This window comes from Chrysemys picta, chromosome 9, assembly GCF_011386835.1.
Source record: "Chrysemys picta bellii isolate R12L10 chromosome 9, ASM1138683v2, whole genome shotgun sequence".
Taxonomy (NCBI): Eukaryota; Metazoa; Chordata; order Testudines; family Emydidae; genus Chrysemys; species Chrysemys picta.
Window position 1 is genome coordinate 30,673,922 of NC_088799.1, and position 22,656 is coordinate 30,696,577.

Sequence of the window (22,656 nt, forward strand, 5' to 3'; positions counted from 1 at the left end):
TCCAATGTTCTAGCTAAAAGTAAAGACTAGCAAAAGTGGAGAGGACTTGTCAGCTGCTAACTGTTTCCTCTGTCTGTTATCACTAGTAAAGAAAATACTTGTTTTTACTGCTGTAACAGTTTAAAAGGTCTGTGTTGTTTCCTTCTTTTCACCATTTTCCTCTTGCTCCTAATCACTTGATGTCAGCTTCTGCTTAAACTCAACTACTCTGTCAGGATGTACATGTAGACTGAGTAGCTCAATGGATTGGTATTTGGAGTTTTCTTCTAGGTCCTGTACTTGTTGAAGATTGATGGTAGTTGAGCGGTAGCATGGCAAGAGTGTTCAGTGGCCTATGTGAAATTAATTTGTTTAATTTCAATTCCAAGAACATGGCTTGAAATGCTGAAACAGATTGAACGTGAAGAAATTTGGATCTGAATCCAAATCTAAACTTCCAGATTTGGCCCTATTTTTATAATGGCCTAAACCACAATGCTGGATGTGACCACCCCAGAATTCTATAAATGTTTGGATCTACATGCGTTTGCAGCTTGGGGTCATTACTAGTCCATTGTGGACAGGTATCCACATAATAAAATCCAGCATCACAATGAGTGCTAATTACCACCAATGTTGGTAATCTCAGCAAAGAGTTCATGAGTTGTATAGATATGGGGACTGAACTATCTTGTACTGTTAAAAGGGGCCCCAGGAAACCAGCGATGCCATATCACACAGCCTGCATGATACTCACACATCTGCACGTCCTGTCGTATATCCCCACAGCCCAGAAGGAACCTCATGTATCCAAGAGATCCATCTGCTGTGGTGCAAGGCAAACAGCTCACCATCTTCTGGCTCACAGCCATCTTGATGAAGCAGAATGGAGAGAGTGGCCAGTGAGTATGCAAAATAACTAATTTATACTAACAGAGGAAATGTAGGAAGGTGTAAAAAACATAGGTGCATGTATGACTTATGTAATGTCTTATTCTTCCTTCACTTCCAGCAGTTTTACACCATCTTATCTCTTATTTATTTCAATGGAGTTACTCCTGAGATACATCAGTGTAAGTGAAATTAGAATTGAGCCCATACTAATTTAAGTCACCTCAAAATTTCTCTTTGCTATCTCCTTCATAGAAAGCACCCCATTCTGACATGAGATAAATCTGTGCAAATCCATTTGGGCAAGATTTTGCTCTCAGTATATCACAAGTAACTTTACCGGCTTAACCTGAGTCACTCCAGCTATATGCTGGAGAAAATCAGAGAAAGATTTGGCCCTAGTAGAAAGGACAGAATGAAATGGGAATATTCTTCGTAGGACATTCCATTCTGAAAAGGGATCAAGACTGCGCTATAGCTTTTTGGATGTTTCATAGAATCCTAACAGTAGTTTCCAAGTAGAAGTAAATGTAATGCTCTTTTCTACTGATACTTTTTCATACTTACAGTGTGTATCACAGTGATTAATAATATTGTGGAATGGCTTTTTCTATCTTGACAGAGATAAATAATTTGTATATATTTAGGAATGATTCTCTTGCAAAGCTACTGAGTTTTTATCTTTGCCTCATTTACCTATATCTACTTATATAGGCCAGTTTTGATGAGATTCATAACTCAGGACTTTTTCTTCTTCTTCAGGCCCTGCAGTCCTACTTCACTATATAAAAACAGCTATCCTTAGTGATCTGGTGCACAACAAATATGCTTTGACACATGTGATGCCCTGTGGATTGTGGTTATGATTACTTTGATAGTGCTATAAGTGTTCACATCACTTTACAAAACACAAAGCTCTGACAGTCATTGCCCTGAGGAACTTACAGTCTAAATTGGTTGGAACAATACAATTAAAGGATAATGTGTATGGGTGGCAACAGACATACACATAGACAATTGGAGATGTGTAATGCCCTACAGGTGAAGTCAAGGAACTTGAAATTGATGTGGAAAAGGAATAGAATCTAGGGAAATAATGTGACTGTAATGACAGGAGAAGATTTTGATACTAGTATTTTGGACAGTCTGGAGAGGCGATGAAGTAGATATGTGGCGATTATAGTAGTCAGTAGACATGTGGCAATGAAGGCATGAATCAGATTTTCATTTGGAACAGAGAGGAAGTAATGAGATTTTAGAGATGTTATAGGGTGTGTCTCCACTGCAACATAATCCCATGCTTGAGCTCAGGCTCAAACCTAACTCCCCTGGTGTCTACACTGCACTTGCCCTAACCCAGGACTTAAACCCAGAGTTCCAGGACCTTGCAGGGCTGGAGGGTCTGAATTTGAATTAAGATGGGACCCAGGATCTGAGCACTATGCTTTGCAGTGTAGATGCAGCCCCACTTGACGTGGGTTCTGGGAGTCAGACAGAAGTATCCCACAATTCCATGGGACAACTTCCTTAGTCTTCTCTATCCCAACAATCTGCAGTCAACTGTATCAAAAATGGAAGCCACTCCACCTTCTTTGTAAATGGCAGCAGCTCAGGTCAGCACTAACCCATTCTCTCCTGATCACCAATCTGCAAGTGCACTATCAGAAAGCCTCCTGGGTTTGCAATAGAGAGCAAACTGATCAAGCCTTTTGCAAATTAAGCTGCTTCCTGGTAATGTGCAAGGTGGGCAGTAAAGTTTTCCCACAGTGCAACATGATCCTAGAGCTACAGCAGCCACATTTCAGGGTACGGAAGGATGTTAGGGAACCTGGGATATGGCTACTTTGACTTGGGTCTGCACACTGCTGTATGAATGCCAGAGCCCTAGGTTTGAGCATGGGTTAGAAAAAAAATCTTAACAGAGTTAAAATACAATGCAGAAGCTCAAGCCCAGAGTTCCCTAACATGGGTCAGATGACTTACATTTCAGTGTAGACGTACCCATAGAGACATATGTAAAGTCACAGGAGTTTTAAAGAACCTGTATGTGAAGGGTGAATAATAATATAAAAAAGGGTGGAAGAGGAAGTCAGGGTTGGCAAGCCACCTCAACAACCTTTATCGATGGTATACAGGACAGTGCTATTATCAAGAGGCAAAGAGAAGGGAGTGAGGAATGAAGGCTTGGATGTAATATTGTTACATGTTAATTCCGTGGCCATTTAAAACTGAAGAGAAGAATCAAAATCCACATTATTATATAGGTATTATAGCAAAAGAAGAAGAATAAAAGAAAATAAAGGACTATGGAAATATCATTTGACTCTTGCCTTTCAAGAACTTCAAGAACTTGCTGATTGTTTGGTTGTTCATACTCATAAATTGTTCTTATTGCTGAATGTTCTCTACAGCTGTTGTTCTTTGGCAGGTATTTTGCAGGCTATTAAGAAACAAAGACCAGATGAGACTCTGAAGTGCATGGTGCCCACTGCTGCAAATCTTGAAATATCCACTATTCCCTGATGGTAGATTTTTCCTTTTACCCAAACACATTGCACATCTGGATTAGAATTTGTTTCTAAGTCAAATTTTCAAGTGATTTAATTATTAAATCCTAGAAAGTATTATCATTTTCTATGAGCTCATATATTAAAAATGTGTGGACTATAGTGATTGAGCGACTGTGGTGCTTGGTTTCATTCTCCTTTCTTCCTGGATACAGGAAGATGACATCACAGAAAATGCAACAGGAGATAATATTTGCTGCTAAAAATAGAAGACATCTGCTTACATTGATTGCTGCTTCTGCTCAAAAAAGCAGTAATCTCAGAAGATTTCCAGTTGCTGACCAGGTTAAAAGAACACACAGCACTTCCCAGGAGTCTCCAAATCTGAGATTGCAGGGGCAGGCCTGCACTAGGGTCAAGCTCTAGGCAGACCCGGGGCTTGTCTACACTTACAGCACAGCTGCACCGCTGTAGCACTTAGTGAAGATGCTAGCTACGCAGAAGGGAGAGCTTCTCTCCATAACCATTATACAATGTAGTTATTTCATTTAGTCTTTCAGTTCCCCATATCAGAATCCACTGTTGATTTTATTTCCTCATCTCACCTGCCTTTATTACTCTTATGTCCCCCCTCCTACTTTGTTGACTGATTCTGCTTCCTCAAATTCTCTCTCTATTCTTAAAAGACAGCTATATGGATAACTGGAAAACTGTCTCCCTGTTGCAGGGCTGGTACACCTTATCACCCCTGGGTGAGGCTGTATGACAGCCCCTGGCTTCCAGGCGATACAGTCCAATGATCAGGGTCAATAGGGTGTCCTCCCTCGCAGGGCTGCATGGCCTAGTGCCCAGAGTCAATATGGAGGCCCTCCCTCTCAGGGCTGCATAGCCCAATGGCCACAGTCTATATGGATCCCTTCCTTCACAGTGTGTGGCCTAATGTCCAGAGTCCATAGGGTTGCCCTCCTCCACAATGCTGCATGGCCCAGTGACCAGAGTCAATATGGCTGCCTTCCTCACAGGGCTGGGTGGCCCAATAGCCAGAGTCAATGGGGCTTGAGCAGCAGGGCAGCATGGCCAGACAGCCGGGGTGGCTGAGGAAGTGGGCAGCAGCCAGGAAAGGGGGACCCAGGCCCTCCCTACTCCAGGTCCAACCCAGGGCCCTGGCAGTGCTGAGGTTGTCCGCCACCTGCTCAGTGGGGATCCTGCTGAAACATACTGAGCCAAGTCCCGGTTATATGACTGGTTACCCTTTAAATTTCCCTGGGTTACTTCCAACCTGTTCCTCCACAGCTAGGTGTCTCAGGGATCCCATGGCTTCGCCTCCCTCAACAGTGTCTGGGGGGTCACTAGTTGTCACAGTCTGACTGGCCTCTGTGTCCTGGAGTGTTGGCAGTCCCTCTGCAGGAACCTGCAGTGCACCTCTGTTCAGCCCCGACTGAGCTGAGTTGCTCCATTTATATCCGGGTTCCAGCTAGAGCATGCTCAGCAGAGCCAAGGGGACAAGACCTCCTCGGCCCACAAACTGGGATTAACCCCTGTTGAACCAGCGCAGGGCTGGTCTACCCCGTCACACTCCCCCTTCAGAAAATTTAAAATTCTCTGAGGAAAAAAAAAAACCCTGAAAACTTACTTTATTGTTTCATCTTAAAATGTTTCAGTTTTGGGGTATTTTTTTGAGGAAAGCAGACACTTTCCGTAAAAAATTTCCATTTTTTCATTAAAAAAAGATGAGATGGAAAATTTTTGGCCAGCTTTAGCCTTTTATGTACAATCTTGAGTAAGGGTGTAGTTCATACATATACACCAAAGGATCAACCATAAAGTGAGAGAGTAATACTTACCTGGCTCTGTAAAGTGTTTTGAAATCTTCAGATGGAAATTGCCTTCTACGTGTGAAATGTTATTGTTTTCATTACTACTAATGCACCTCTGTCAAGTTAAATGTCATCCTTTGGACTTTTGAATCTTCTTCTCTCTTAGAGGTAAATTGTGATGTGTGCTATGCAATCGTACAGGAGAGTAAGAGCCCCACCTTATACTTATACGTACCTATCCATCCCATGAGACTGGGCATGCAGAATAAATAGGTGTTGCGTACTGGCTTACTCCTCCCTCAGGTCAGGTGGGCAGGGAATGAGCAGAACCTTGACTCCATCCCTCTGACTCACTGACCAGTGCAGTTGAAGTGGCCTGGGGTGGGAGGCAATCATAATTTTCTTTTTCTCTAAGCCTGTAGCAAATTATTCCCTCTTCTTGAACAAGGTAGAAGCATAGGAAGAATTATGACTTTTAATGCTTTCTGGGGCTGCTCCTGGATTAATGTATGTTATGCACCATCCCTTGTTCAGGGCTGCCCTAATGTTGATAGTCCTTAAGTACAGCACCTCATTTTTTCAAATGAATTTTCCATGTTAAGTAACTTAATGTTTATTTCCTTCCTGCAAGAACAGCACTTTACAGTGAACCAATATGTACTTTTTGGCAATGATATCTTTTTTTGAGAGGAACATTCGAAGGTAAGGGATAAGAATTTAAGCCTATAGTAGAGCATGTCCCACTCCCCATCAGTATCCAGCCTGGGCCAGGGAAACTAATGATCCAACCATTGGACCAAATCCTGGTCATGTGCCACCCGAGGCAAGTTGCGCATACACTAAGAAGAAGAATTCCCACTGCATATGTTATTATTGGTACTGTTTATCATACCTCACAGATTTCGCAGTAAAAGTTGTAAGTGTGTGGACTTGAAATTGGTACAATACCTATCATATATCCAAGGTTATTTTGCTTTGAATGCAACCAGTGATTATTTCTCACCTCATCAAACAGAATGAGCATCTGCTCTTTCAAGTGTAAAGAAGACTGCAGGGACTGAAGAAAATTTTGCTTACAAACAAACACTTTATATAATCCATCTTGGACATAATGTTTAAATAATGCTATGATGTGACATCCTGTGTAGATCACCACTTCATTTACAATGCACTGTATATAACACAGAAGAGTTAAACTTTAAACTGCTAGCATAAGGTAAACAAGATAATTGATTTGCATAAGTGATTCTATTCATATACTGTACTATACGTTTTGAAGATATTTAGGTTAAGAAATTGGCACTCAATGTAAACTAGCTTTAATTAAGCACTTAGGGCCTGATCCTGCATCCACTGAAGTCAAAGCAAAATTCCCTTTGACTTCAAGGATGTAGGTAGAAATGTGCTATAATTTAGGAATCTTAACCAAGAAGTTAGGTGAATTGAGCAGAGCAGCAGTATTTTGCAAAATATTACAATTTTGTTTTGCCAATTTTTCTCTTCTGCATTTTAATTTCCCTGCATTTTGTTTTTGCTTTTTTAATTTGGAACATATCCTAGCTGCTAGTCTTTGATGAACACAGAAACACTAATATAAAACTTACACAGGTACAGGGTTGATGCTCTCTTCCCCTCACCCCAAAATGTTAGTTAGTTCTTACACTAATCTGAAATTTCCAGTGAGTCAGAATCCCTATTTGTTATCTGAAATTCACTTGAACTCTAACAATCAATACCTGGCTGTAAAATAGCAGGCCTTTAACTCAGCCAGCTACTAAGTGTCCAGAAAACGTCTAAACCAGAGGACATCTCTGCTATTATGAACTGTGGAAATACCATAGAAATGTAATGAAAATACAGTACTTAGCTTTTGATGTGAGGAATATTATGCCTAAACTTCTAATTGCATATTGTTATGGATAAAATGTTCTATTTACAGTATGAGGCTAGAATATTCTAGTTTCAACAGCATAAATCCAGAATAGCTCCACCGAATTTTCTAGTTTTGAAGAAGGCTTTTTTCCTCACCTCCATTGCTGTAAGTATAGCACATTGAACAGGACTTTTTTTTGATAATAAGTAGTAGTTCCAGTCCAAAAGCTAATATAAACATGAGCTTGTGGATTAATTTTTCCATGAGTTTATAGTTTACATTTCCTATTGTGGTTAAATCTTACTTTTCAATCTTTCTCAAAAATAAAACTACACCTCCCCATGTAAAATGTATTAAAGTACAGTTACAATATATGTGCTGTAATACGCAATGTAATATGGCCTTAATCAAAGTCCAATGAAGAAATCAGATAGACTTCCATTGACTTCAGTGTGCTTTGGACCAAACTCTGGATGATTAACTTGGTTTTCCAATGAAGAAACCCCAACCTTCTGTACTTCATTTTTATGACTACTTATGCTTTTTCCTCCCACCTTGTTCCTTTCGGTTTTCTATTCCTTCTGACAACTTTTTCCCCACACCGGCATTTATGAGTAATGCGACTATATAAGAATACAGTGTTTTCCTGCCTTAAAACTTTAAATTCTTGTTTCTGTGAGGATCATCCGGGAATTGGTTTCCAATCTGGTGCTGAGTTGGGGCCAGCTGTAATTTTGTGAAAATTTAAGAATCAGTAGCACAGACTCCCAGATGATCATCTAAATGCTGTGATGAGCTATAAGGCGAGATATGTTTCAGATAACTGGGGCCCAAGATAATTCAGGGCTTTAAAAAACATCAAACACTCTACATTGCACCCAGAAGCAAACAGGAAGTCAATGCAGAGAGGAGACCTGTGTTCATGCTGCTCAAGATTGCTCATAAGGTGGACAGCTGTACTCTACACTAACTGGAACTTGCTGGCAGTATGCATATGTACCTACATGCAAATTAGTACAAATATAAATAGCCACAACATCTCTTATTTTAGTGATTTAGTTACTTATTTATTTGTTGCCTGGTTAGTTTTTCTTGCTTGTCTTATTGCAAACAACAAAGCATTTATTTCTCTTTCCATCTTCTCTCTGTCATTTTCCATCAGCTAGTCCCTTCATATAAGATAAAAGGCAACTGCTTGAAAAACTGTAGCATATTTATATCATGGTTGTAATGCTTTTTTTCTGTGGCCCCTCTGATCCTAGGAACTGAACAGATTCATTCTTTGTAGATCTATCTGCAAGTGTGATGCCTTCTGTTTTCTGTGACATTTGGTACACAACAAGCAAGCACAATAAAAAAAACACCCAAAGACAGCTGTAATTTACTGAAAATCCTTTATATTTTTAGCCCTGTAGGCAGTCCTTTGTGGAAAGGCAACTGTGACATAGTAAAGACTAACCATTTCATTCTCTGATCATCTATCTACACCAGCTTCTCTTTCTATTTCTGAAGCATTTTCTTTTCACTACAGATGCAGGCCCAAAGTTCTGATTATTACTTCCCCCTCCTCCCCCCTCCCCAAGTATTAACACAGACAGCAGCATGAATAAGAATTTTTTTTATTATAATTGGTTAACGTTTTCGCACTAATAAATTTTATGTCAAAATATGGCTTTTTTCCAAAAATGAAACTGTTGACAAAAATGTGTTGACAATATCAAAACTTTCCAGTGTTTGTGAATATTTCCGTATTTTACCAGTTTTTATTTAAAATTTTAAATTAAATTTTTTGTTTACTAAAAAAACAACAACAACAGATTTTTGGTAATCAAAAATGTAGAAAATGATTTCAGGAAAAATTCAGTGAAAAATAATAGAGAAAATGGAGAACGGGTCCAATTCAAATTCTGCCACAGAGAAGGAACTTTAAAATTTCAAATTTTTGTGTGAAATATTTTTCCTTTTGACTAGTTCAATTTTATATATATATATATATATATATATATATATATATATATATATATATATATATATACACACACACACACACACTTTCAGTGCACCTGCAAAATGAAAGATCATATGCTTGATTATGGGAAGGGGAGCTGATAGACAAATCACTAGAATCCAAAATGAGATCATCCTCATTTCTCAAGGTACAATTCATTTCTATTTGTAGCTGAGCATTTTAACTCTGATTTCCAGATAAGAAAATTGAAGCTGTTTGATCTACTGTGGTACCTCACCCGAAATCTGTTCAGAAACAGAACATTTTAGTAATGAAATGGTATACAATGAGAAAGGAAATTTGCATAAAGAATGTTCTTTTAAAATGATTCGAGTGCTTAAAACATAATGTGACCGATTTTTATTTGAAAAAAGACCTTCCCACTAGCAGCATTTCTCAGCATTCCCATGTTTGCCTCCAGCAGGCACTTCCTGAGACTCCTCTAGTGATGGTGAGCAAATGGAGGTGGGGAGACATTGCTGTGTCCTGCTGAAAGAAAGGTACAAAAATAAATTAGAACCTCTCTAGCAGAAGTGAAACTGGATAAATTAAGTCATTCGTGGTCAACATAAGTGATATAGTGGTTGAATTTAAGACCAGGATGGAGACAACAAAGCAGAGAGCCGTTATATAAATAATGGTGACTCTATAATACATAAGGAAGCCTTGGATTTATGAAAACCGGTGGACATTTTATTCTAGATGAGGGAGGACCTTGATCATATCTGAGGTTGTGGTCCCTGAGACATCCTCTTGTACTTGTACAGACATTGTTCAAGAGAGTTTCAGGAGGACAGAGGCAGGCCCAAGTATAGAAATTGAGGCAGTCCACAGTGCTTGGGGTGTGCTATAGACCGCCGGCAGAAGGCAGAAGAAGCCTGGGATTACTTTAAGTTAAAGATGCATGAGCTGTCAGAGGCCTGTATCCCAAAAAAGGGAAAAAGATTACTAAGCAAGAGATTTAGACCAAGCTGGATGAGCGACCAACTCAAAGGGGCGATTAGGAAAAAACAGAAAGCGTACAAAGAGTGGAAGAGGGGAGGGATCAGTAAGGAAACTTACCTTAGTGAAGTCAGAGAATGTAGAGATAGAGTGAGAAAGGCCAAAGGCCGTGTAGAGTTGGACCTAGCGAGGGGAATTAAAAGCAATAGCAAGAGGTTTTACAGCCATATAAATAGGAAGAAAGCAAAGAAAGAGGAAGTGGGACCGCTGAAGACTATAGCCGGAGAGGAGATTAAAGATACTCTGGGCATGGCGCAATATCTCAATGAATATTTTGCATCAGTGTTTAATGAGGCCAATGGAGGTATTAGGGATACTAGCACCATGACAGAGGGGCTTACAGGATGGGGGATTACCATATCCGAGGTAGAAACAAACCTTGAACACCTTAATGGGGCTAAGTCAGGAGGACCGGACGATCTTTATCCGAGGATATTGAAGGAATTGGCACGGGAAATAGCAGGCCCATTAGCGATAATATTTAATGAATCTGTAAACTCGGGGGTGGTCCCGTTAGACTGGAGAATAGCTAATGTGGTTCCTATTTTCAAGAAAGGGAAAAAAAGTGATCCGGGTAACTACAGGCCTGTTAGTTTAACATCTGTAGTATGCAAGGTCCTGGAGAAAATTCTGAAAGGGAAACTAGTTGAGGACCTTGAGGTTAATGGCAATTGCGATAAATTGCAACATGGTTTTACGAAGGGCAGATCGTGCCAAACGAATCTGATCTCCTTCTTTGAGAAAGTAACGGATTTATTAGATAAGGGAAATGCGGTGGACCTAATATACCTGGATTTCAGTAAAGCGTTTGATACTGTACCCCATGAGGAATTATTGGTTAAACTGGAAAACATGGGGATCGATATGAAAATCCAGAGGTGGATAAGGAATTGGTTAATGGGGAGAATTAAAGGGTGAACTGTCAGGTTGGAGGGAGGTTACTAGTGGAGTGCCTCAAGGTTCAGTTTTGGGACCCATTTTATTTAATCTATTTATAATTGACCTCGGAACCAATTGCAGGAGTGGGCTGATAAAGTTTGCGGATGATACAAAGGTGGGAGGCGTTGCAAATTCGGAGGAGGATAGGGATATTCTGCAGGAAGACTTGAATGAGCTTGTGAATTGGAGTGTCAGAAATAGGATGAAGTTTAATAGTGAAAAGTGTAAGGTGATGCACTTGGGGATGACTAATAACAATTTTAGTTACAAGTTGGGGACGCATTGGTTAGAAGTAACGGAAGAGGAGAAGGACTTAGGGGTCCTTGTAGACCGCAGGATGACTATGAGTCGACAATGTGACGTGGCGGTGAAAAAAGCCAATGCGGTCTTGGGATGCATTAGGAGAGGTATATCTAGTAGGGATAAGGAGGTGCTGCTTCCGTTGTATAAGGCGCTGGTGAGACCTCATTTGGAGTACTGTGTGCAGTTCTGGTCTCCCATGTTTAAAAAAGATGAACTCAAACTGGAACGGGTACAGAGAAGGGCGACTAGGATGATTAGAGGAATGGAAAACCTGTCGTATGAAAGGAGACTAGAGGAGCTTGGGTTGTTTAGTCTGACAAAACGAAGGCTGAGGGGGGATATGATTGCTATCTTTAAATATATCAGAGGGGTAAATACAAGGGAGGGAGAGGAATTATTCCAGCTTAGTACTAATGTGGACACGAGAACGAATGGATATAAACTGGCCGTGGGGAAGTTCAGGCTTGAAATTAGACGAAGGTTTCTGACCGTCAGAAGGGTGAAATATTGGAATGGCCTTCCGAGGGAAACGGTGGGGGCGACGGACCTGTCTGGTTTTAAGATTAAGTTAGATAAGTTTCTGGAGGGAATGGTTTAATGGTAAAACATAGTAGCCAAGGAATACCAAGCAATGGTGGGTAAATAATATAATGGCTAACAGAGGTCAGGCTAGAGACTCTTGCCTAAATGCTCGGGGTCTTACTGATCGCCATATTTGGGGTCGGGAAGGAATTTTCCTCCAGGGTAGATTGGCTGAGCCTCTGGAGGTTTTTCGCCTTCCTCCGCAGCATGGGGCAGGGATCACTAGCAGGAGGGTCTCTGCCAATTGAAGTCACTAAAACACAGGATTGGGGACTTCAACAGCAGAGTCCAGGGAAGGGGTAGGGACGGTTTTGTGGCCTGCAGCATGCAGGGGGTCAGACCAGATGATCATAATGGTCCCTTCTGACCTTAAAGTCTATGAGTCTATGAGAACTCTCTGACTTAAGCTAAAGCTTTCCCCCACTTTTAAGTACATGAATTAATTTTGTGCTCAGATTGTTATGCAAGCTCTAGTTTCTTTCTGAGCTCCTTTGTAAGTCTGACACAACTTTGTGAAAATAAGCCCCACTTAATTTGATTTTTTTAAATATACATTTTAGAATGAATTTTAGTGGAAAATACATGGAAGTAGCATGATATTCCTTTTGTGAAATGGGATTCTGAGTGTTCAATGATTAGCTCTCAAGGAAGAAAACAGTAGAACAATTAATCGAAAATTATTAGGGCTGAAATTGTGTTTAATGGTAAAGTATCTTTTTAACCTAATGATGAGTAATACCAATATGGAAAATAAGAGCAATTAGCCTGCATCAGTGGTATTTTTCCCAGTGTAAGTATATAAAATATTAAGAAAAGAGAATTAAACCTACTGTTGCTGCTCATGAAGCAGAGTTAATTAGCTTAGATGTATTGGAAAATATAGGTATTTATTTACAGTCCTTCAATCATGGTGAATAAATCCATTAACATATAATTTAAGCAAGAATGTATTCTAATAGCATATTATTCCTCAGTTCTCTCTCACACGGACACACAAACACACTTAATTTTCAGTAAAGCATTATCAAAAGAACAATACTGCTAAAAAATCCTCTGCAACATTGTAATTTGCTTCACTAGAATAATGTCAGGGACTTCATGTGCCCCCCCCGCCCACTGGCTTTATCTATGTTTAGTTTCAGCCATTATTCTTGATGCAAGTCATTAAAATTTCATATAATGGGTACATTAACAATGACACAGTGTTATAACTTCTTTAATGCAACAGGGCTGAAAACCACATTTGTCCTTTTTAATTTAATTTTTGGCATCTGAATACAGAATATTACTAGAAGATAAAAAAGACTAATATAGGTACAGACTAGTGTTATATACATGAAAATAATACATATGTTTCTTATTTAATCATGTAGCACAAAGCCAAGGAGCATAGTGAATGTTTTTGTACAGACTTAATCGGATACAACCCCTGCTTTCTACAGATGGATGAATGGACAGAAATATCACTACATTACTATTTTGTACATAGATGTAAAACACTTCTCTGATTCTTTACTATTATCATTTAAAAGCCAAACTCACTGATTAGGCAGGAATAGTCTTTTCTACATGGTTTTATTATATTACAATGAAGTTTAGTCTAGTGACACTAGCCTTTTGGAGTATCAAGTCCCAGAACTTTCTGTAGAGAGATAAAAGATATAGGAGATAGGTAGGCAGAAAAAGGGAGACAATGGAAGAGAGTCCATGTAACATGGTAGAGAGCAAGAAAGTGATTAACAAGGACAATAGGGTAAATGTGAAAAGGAAAAAGAAGAAAGGAGAGAACAAAAAAAAACCCTTATTTATATTTCAAGGCTATCTCCACAGCACAAAAAACCATTAATGCACCTTTATACTGAAAGATGAGATTAGTCTTGACATCTATGCATTCCCAGAAATCAAGAGGGCACAGCCTGAACCTAAAAACTGATGTTGGGTCAGTCAGGTCGATGAGGCAATCTGAGGTGTAGAGTGTTGAGTGTACATTACAACTGTGGGCATGACTATTATATGATACTATTAAAGAGATTCTACAATGGACCCTACATTCTCCACACATGACACCATATATTTTTGGCATGGAAAACTGAAAACTGTTGACACTCAGCTGAAAATATGTGTACTGCTTATGGGATGTATGGAGTTGAATTGCACAATAAGTTAATCAAGATCACTGTGTGCTAATTAAATACATTAAAAAACAAATATGCCATTAATAAAATGTTATAGATGAATGTTAATGATGAAGTCTAATGGAGGATATGTTGCTGGTAAAAGCCCTTCATTAAATGCATTTCACGTCTTCTTCAGAAACTCTTATAGAAAATTGCCTCTGCTCCTCTCTCAAATTGTAGTCTGACCCCTCTCCCATGTGCTCAAACAAATTGCAGTACCCATCAGGTCAAAAGAAGTGTAATGACAGGTTTTATGGTAATCTATGCAGGTTGAATATGCAGCAACTAGGGATTTTTTTTTAAAGCAAGACAGGGCTTAAGTTGTGACCCAGGTGGTCCCTAGACCTTTGTGCTTGCTCTCTGCAAGCAGCAAATTACACTCTGTATGTGCTACTATGCTTATCTGTTTCTTTCTTTAGAACTGCTAAAGGGAAATCTAAAAAGGAAAAGAGTGAATTTCAGGGAATAAAAAAGGTGAAATGAATATTACAGAATGGCTACCAAATGAGTTTTTTTTTAAATCAATAATATGTGGATGTCACAAGCAAACATGACTGGGGATACAGGATGAGTTATCATATTAGTCATAAATTGTTCCATTTAGTAAGTGGATCTGAAGGTCACAATCTCACATCCATGGTATAAATGGACAGAATATTTATTTGTGCTACTATTATATACACTTTGAGATACCTACAGCTACCATAAAGATTGGTAAAGTAATTCCAGGGCAGCCGGAGATATCTCAGCCCCAAAGATGCCATATGGATTGATGCAGAATGAAACTGTACTGCTCTGTTATTGCTGAATGCAGGGAGCAGGAGCGGTAGGGGCAGAGAACAGTTAGCCTCCAACTTCCACCCACAGAAGGCACTGCTTGGGGGCAGCAGACCTACCTGAAGAGTAGCCCTTGAAGAGATGGTTCAGGAGAGTGCCACGGAGCTATCTGCTGCTTCCTTAACTGGCTGAATGAGGGGAGATAAATATTACATTTTTGTAAATGGATACAGTAAAACAAAATGTCCATTATTTTAGACTGTGAGACCAACAAAACAAAAGAGAAAAAGTAAATCCTGCATTACAGAGTACTCTGTATGTGTGGGTGTCTTCTGTGTATCTTTAATTTAGTTGCATCTTAGTCATGCTTAGGGAGCTTTGCCTTTCCAAAGAAAGTTTCTGCAGTCTAAGCTTTTTTTACATTTAATTTTCAGTGATAAAAATTGACAGGTGTTGAAAGAGCTCTAGCAAAGATGGTAAGATGTTCATCTTTAGCAGATGGATCCTGAACCAAAATGCAAGAGCCAGAATATCTTTTTAAAGTAATGGGGTAATGTTACTTTGAAAGCTATCTTTCAACTTCAGAGATGCTTCCACACCAAAAAGCTTTCCCTAGACCATGAGAGTTTATCTGAAAGTAATACATTTTATACACATTGCCAATGCGGGTTGCTTCAGATTTTTTCAGGGGAAAAGAGTTTTAATCTTTCAAGTACCAGCCATTATTCTAGTTTATCAAAGGACAGATAATTTATTCCCACTGCACTACATTGTGTCTTAAACTCCCATAATTCTGAGAGTCCATTCAAACTATACCTTTTCTGCTTCTGAGTAAATATAGCTCCTTCAAGAAGCCTGGGACATGAATTGCCATTTGCTTTGAAATACATTAGAGCACTGGAAACCAAATAAATGGCACGCTTATTCTCTGTGCATCTATTATTTGAAATATAACTAGGTTTGTGAAAAATCAGACAGCTAACCAAGATTCCCTATGAACAATTGTTTTGAAATATCCAAAGCTATCAAAGCTAACTAGTCATATCCTATGTTTATTATAAGATAAAAAGCAGTTACCAAACCCAATCTGGATGATAAATTATCATTCTATATTATTAATAAAAAAGTTAAGTACTATCCTTGCTCACAAGGTAATTTCTTCAGAAAATCCTAGCATGCCGAAGTTGAGGACGATGGGTAAAATAGTCAAAAGCACTTACGTGCCTAAATCCCATTGAAACTTTGAAATTTTACCCAATATATCTTAATTATGGGACAGATCCTGAAAGTGTTATTGACACTGAATAATACTTATTCACTACTTGCCTTACACGTGTCAGAATGAAACAAGGGTCAGAGACTGCAAATACTTAGGTTTCAGAGTAGCAGCCGTGTTAGTCTGTATCCGTAAAAAGAACAGGAGTACTTGTGGCACCTTAGAGACTAACAAATTTATTAGAGCATAAGCTTTTGTGGACTACAGCCCACTTCTTCGAAGAAGAAGAAGAAGTACTCCACGTAGCTCAGCCCTGCATCTGCTGATGCTACCTAAGCTACCATGGCTTCGCTGCTGTTTACACTCTCATCGAGCTAGCAGGAGTATGTGTACACAAGCAGGGGAAATCACACCCCTAGCTTGTAATATAGACATAGCCTAAGTCACTTAAGCACGGTTTAAAAATCTACCCCGACTGGCTATAGAAAGTTGATTAATATTGAACAGCATCTAAAAATTTGACTATAAAACAGGGACAATATCATTAGTTTTTTCATGATTCTCAGTTATTATAAAGGGGGAACAAGCAGATTTTGTATGTTTGCTAATAAATTATTACAATTTGCAGTGCATGCTTCAGTGTGTCGCCTCCTACACACCAATAAATGCTCCTATCCATTTTTTTCTAACTTGAATCCCTTTATACTTGCAATAAAAAAATTATAGGCAAACTCATTAGCTCCAAGCTTAGCACCTAATTGTTTTTGACTGTAATATTGAAACAGATGAGCAAAGGAAAGGGAATATGTCCCTAACTTTCCAAATCAATGCCTCAATGTGGACACTTAGGCCATCACAAGTTAATTGACTTATGTTTAGGCATCTCTATTAGCTTCAGAGCCCACAGTGCCCACAGACACAGAGCCTAACAGTTATTTAATTTTAAAATAAACTTGATCCTGTGGTTACAGACAAATGACATGTAAAATTATGGATCATGTAGATGGAAAAGCTATAATAGAAACTGAGGAGATAGCTCAGGAATGATTCAATAATGTAAACATACTAAAGCTTTAATTAAAGTGCATTGCATTTTACATTGAGATGTGCAAAATGTAATAAAGTTTACAACTCTGAGAATTCTGGGGCAGCCCCTGGAGAAGGAAGAAAAGGACAAAAATAATATCTGTAACTCTTGGTCTGGAGCTAAGTTCCCCCCACTCAGCAATGAATAAGTGTTTTAGATCTTAGGATACTGCTGGTGCTGTCTAGCAAGTCTGATCAATTTTGTGAACAGAAAATAAAGAATATAAAATGGAAAATGTGAATCTAAAACGATAAACTAACTTGAAACTGTGGGAAAACTTTTTGTTTTTAAAATGCATGGTGAAAAAGATATGCAAGAAGGGAGAATTAAGAATGAAATGCTGTAAACAATCATATTATTTGAAAATGAAAAGTTTCAAGCGGCTTAGTTGACAATTTTCTTTCAGGTTTCTCAGTGAACCTTGGGTCAAAGTTGCTGGAAATGCATATGTCTGTGTTGGGAGTAAAAACAATCAGCCTTCTTCTTCGCCTCCAGACCATGTCAAGAGTAAGAGACATGCTACTCTAGGACCACACAACAGAGGAGAAACCCTGAAAGCCAGACAATTGGGAAAATAAAATACTAAGCTATATGGGTTCTGAACCTGAATTTTCCTAAATTCTAACCATTGGGCTCCTGCAAATCCATAGAACTGGACAGCTGCCTTCAGTACTCAATGATAGTCAGTTGGGTTAAATGAAAAACTTCTATTTACAAGGCACACCAATACTGAGATGCCCTTATTATTTAATTTGGCAGTTTTCTTTCTCTACCATATGGCTAGTTAGCCGCTAGAGGTGAATCTCAAACTCAGTGATTCAAATGAGACAAATCAGAATGTAAAACCTACACACGTGCAGATGAGGTTCTGTTGTATATTCTGGATCTAGGGACCCTTCTGAAACCTATTTGAAATCTCTCTCAGGAAAGATGATTATGAACATAGGAGAAAAGCAGAATCAAACAAGCTTTGGCAGGATAACTAGGAAACCAGGAACTGGCTCTTCCAAATGTCACCAACAGCGTTTAATTTGTCCAGGGCTTGCCAGAGCTGAGCCCTGGCACCAGTAGGCACGGCAGTTCATAGCCCTATCACCTCTGGGCTTGCTACATCAGTTATGAATGTAAAAAATTGCTTGTTCCCTGGCATCTCTTTCATTACAAATTAAGCACTGGTCCCCAATGATCAAGCAGAGAACCTAATTAATCTAATAGCTGGGTATCAAATACTACACAAAAAGTTTAAATGCACCTAGAAAAAAAAATCTAGGCCACAATCACTGAAATCCATACCCTTCATCAATACTACACAGATCACTGCACCAATCCATGTCCACATATGGGTTGAAAGCACCTTGATTATTTAGAAACACAAAGGGTTCAACTGTGCAACATAGGGACTTGCCTGGGTTGGAGATGGGTCAGAGGCACAGCACCCCAGTGAGAAGGCAAAATTCCTCCCAGAGCTGCCTGGTGCCAATGGGAAGCTGGTTCAAAGTTTTCCAGTTGAACAGTTTCTCCTGGAAAATACTGATTTGATGGAATCAAAATGTTCCATCAAGTCTTTTGACAAAACCACACGCTTCTTCTATACTCTGTAATCAGCATCAGAATGAACTAAATCAGCCCAAAGGAGAGGATATTATCAAACAGGACCTTGATCCAGTGAAGCATTTAATCATGTGTGTAACATTAAGCACCTGAGTAGTTCCATTAAGTTATGCACATGATTAAGTGCTCAGTGGATCAGGGCCTAGGTTGGCATTAGAAACAACTAAATGATTTTAGCAAAATAATGTATTCACTCAATGTAGCTTCTTGTTCCATTCACAAGTTGTCTACAAGTGGTATGCAAATATATTAACTAACATTATTCCGTGAATAATAGATATTTCTATAAATAGATCTGGCACTGTATACTGTTCCTATTCAGTGTACTGCAAGTTGCTCTTAAATTTTGTATTAGACCCATAATACATAGTGGTACTGCTCATTGTTGACTGGATGAGTTTAACTCCGAGAACTGGGTTTCTGACTTAAAAACTCATATGTCAAGTTCAGAATATTCACATAATATTTGCTCTTTCTGCAAAAATTCCTGCTAGTAAACACATTCACTATGGATATTTGTAAAAAGTGGACACAAAAATGTCATGAATTCAATCAAAGCAAATTCATTCCCCCTCCCCGCCCTGCCCACTTGAGTAGCATTCACTCTGCTCTAATAAACACATGATCTCATTTTATGGGACTGCCCACAGATCCAAATATCACTCATGCTTAAAAGATACAACACGCTTCACAATATATTATGAAAAATATGCAGCCTGCTCACTAGCTCAGTCAGTGAGAAGGTCTCTGAATCTACAGCACAACAAAGAAATGTTGACAAGAGTAGCTAGGAAAAACCTAGAATTTCAAGAAGAGACCTTACATTTTCAATACAGCTGAATAAAATGAAAGAAATTGGAGATGTGGATCACAGAGAAGAGATGAGATTAGATGATTCTCAAACCAATTTTGAGACTATTTAGCTTTACTCACTTACTGGTAACCTGAGAAAGACAAGCAATCTTAAAATGAAACTGAACTATATTTAGAAAGAGGTCAGTCTCGTTCTCTCTCTCTCTAGAGAGATATCAGGCCATTTTGATACAGCCCTGGGTTTAGGGTAGTATAAATCCATATTACAGCAGAGGAGCATGGGATGTAGTCTCAGAAAGGATCCCACTTCATTTTAAGGGTACAGAATACACCCACTCTGTTGGGCATTATGTAGGTGGGATAGAGCCACAACTCAACCCACTTTGCACCCTCCCACCTTTACTAGGTTGCAGTGCACCTTTAAGGGAGAATCTTTGACTTGGTCTACACTTAAAAATTAGATTGAACTAGCGACGTTGCTCAGCTCTGTGCAAAAAGTTTGCACTCTGTGTGATGTAGTTAGGTCAACCTATCCCCTGCATATATATAAATAAAAATACTGCATATTTACCTTACTACCTGTAGAACATGTATATTTTGTGTGTTATTCTATATTTTCTGTGTGTTTTTTTAAAAATAAAATATCCTTATAATACAATGTAAAAGAAAAATTCTTAGTCAGAATTTCTGACCAGATGCTTTAGCAAAAGAGTCATGATCCACTCTAAATTTCTACATATTATGTCCCCCTTGCCAATAAAGTTGGATAACTTCCTTTAAAAAAGAAAGAAATTATATATGATTATTACAAAGTCTTTGTTAAGTAGCACATGCTCTGACAGTAGACTTTGGTTTTCAGGTGCTGGAAATGACCCAATTCCTGTAGGTTTCCTTGGAGTCTCTTTAAACACTGTTAAGATTAGAGCAATCTCCCAAATATTGTTGAAAATTCTACATTTTTCACACATTTAATTTTTTATGGAAAAGAAAACCAAAAGGGCTAAACAAAAGGTTTAGCTGAAAAAATTGGGTTTCAGAGCCAGTATAAAGTGTTCCAAAAATAAATAATTTTTTTTTGGGGGGGGGGAATTAAATAGTTTTGAAAAAGTCTTATTAAATTTTGACTAGTTTGCTGCTAAGTCTGATTAATTGCATAGAACTCAGAGCTCCTAGGGGAACCTTCCACAAGTGGTTCTTCCTTTTCATTGAGTATGTTTACACAACATTGAAATACCCTTGGCTGGCCCGTCAGCTGACTTGGGCTCCCAGGACTCAGACTATAGGGTTGTAAAACTGCAGTGTAGATGTTCGGGTTTGGACTGGAGACCTGGCTCTGGGGTCATCCCCCGTCACAGGGACCCAGAGCCCGGCCTCCAGCCTGAGCCTGGACATCTACACTGCATTTTTATAGCCTCGCAGCTCAAACCCCGAGACCCTTAGTCAGGTGACCAGGGCCAGATTGTTTAAATGCAGTGTAAAAACATACCCTTTCACCTGCAGTAAGACCGCCCTGTCACGTTCATTTGTACCAGATATGGACTGGTCACTGAACTTGCTTATACACACCAGATATGGTCATCAGAAGATCCTTTTAATGCTCTGCCAGGTATGGCTGATGTTTGTTTAAATAAGGTATTTTACACACAGTGACACCTAGTGGCTGAACCATGCAGTTCAGTTTAGCATTCCATTACACTTCACCAATCCCTTTTGGGAGAATCCTGAGGCTTGTTGGAATGACGGGGGCTGTTGAAGAGGAAGTAAGAGAGAATGTCTTAGGGGGTGGGGGGAGGGGGGCGGAAGAGGAAAAGAGAAGGGAGGCTTACAGCCATGATAACCCCATGCTCCCCAAACTTCCCCGAACTCATGCTGAGGTTCACAAGGTTCACTGAATCTTGAACCCCAGGGTCAGCTTGAGTGCCCACCTCTAATCATTCTACATCTCCCATTATTAATGTATCCTTAGTCAGAAAATGCTAAGATAGGTTTGAAAATAAGGGAATTTCAGCCTAAATATGAAAGAATGGTTCTGTTGTGGTACCCTGCAGGAGAGGCCTTTTATTCTCAGGACACAGTAAGCCACTTGTTTGGGACTGAGAGGATGACAGGTTGTGATACTATGCTATAGTTATTTTTATTACCCAATTTATGAGGCATTATAAAGTATTTTAAAATATCTGAGTTTCTGAGCTTTATTGAGCTTTCTGATTGTGTTACCTTTCTAAACTGAGATCCAGAGCTAATAGGCATTGAAAATTAACTATAATCTGTTTTAATTTACTAGGGAAAAAAACATGTCTTGATCATACCATGGAACCAATATAGAGTGAAGACTGCTATCGTGAAACTCCATGTAGAGTGAAATTTCATGCATTTTGAAGTACTTTCTCTCCTTCTTACGATTCATCTACACTGGAAAAAATGACTCATTGCTGGTGATAGCTCTTAACAATGAGTCCCTTTCGCCCATCTGGCTCTCATTCAGTTGGTGCTGAAAATGGTTTAGCTACAAGTGTAGAGGGGGCCAATATTTTCCAATACCATTTTAGAAAATATGCTAAACAAAACATTCCCCCAGGGGTCTAGCACTTTCCACAATAAACTAATTAGCTGAAGTGAGGAACAGAAAAAAAAATTGCTGTTGGCAAGCATTGTTCACAACAAGTAATTTTCCTAGTCTGCATTAGAAACTATAATGAGAGCCTGGTCTATAACAGAAAGTTGTACCAGCTAAAGTCTCCTTTTTTCAGCACAGCCTAGAACCTAATTTTGGCTCCTACCTGCCCTTTTTCCAGCATATTTATCCCCCTTTTTGGAGTGATAGAATTATACCAGCTGGAAACTTATATCAGCACAGTATCACCATGAATAAACATAGAGTGGTCCAGGATATGCAGTCCTTCATCTGCAATCTCACAGTGCAGCATTCTCTTCAGAAGTGACCTATCTAGTAGCACAATTGAACATTCAGGGGTCTTTACAGTTTATACTCACCCATAATTCCCCGAGAGGATTCTGGCTATACCAAAATACAACACAAAAACCAAAACCAATTTCCCATAAGGCAGTGCACC

At 39.1% G+C, this 22,656-nt stretch overlaps 2 long non-coding RNA genes across 2 annotated transcripts in view; one reads left to right on the forward strand and one right to left on the reverse strand.

The window, feature by feature from the left end:
• The first annotated feature begins 702 nt into the window (after window positions 1-702).
• Window positions 703-8,440, forward strand: LOC101948807 (uncharacterized). Its single transcript, XR_256515.4, has 2 exons — window positions 703-881; window positions 3,593-8,440. It is a non-coding gene; the product is annotated as an uncharacterized LOC101948807 (long non-coding RNA).
• A 211-nt stretch (window positions 8,441-8,651) lies between these two features.
• Window positions 8,652-22,656, reverse strand: part of LOC135973677 (uncharacterized) — a 29,307-nt gene continuing 15,302 nt past the window's right edge. Inside the window, exons 2-3 of the long non-coding RNA XR_010590635.1 lie at window positions 14,975-15,043; window positions 8,652-9,564 (exon numbers count right to left, since the gene is read on the reverse strand). This is a non-coding gene — a long non-coding RNA (uncharacterized LOC135973677). The remainder of the gene's footprint in view (window positions 9,565-14,974; window positions 15,044-22,656) is intronic.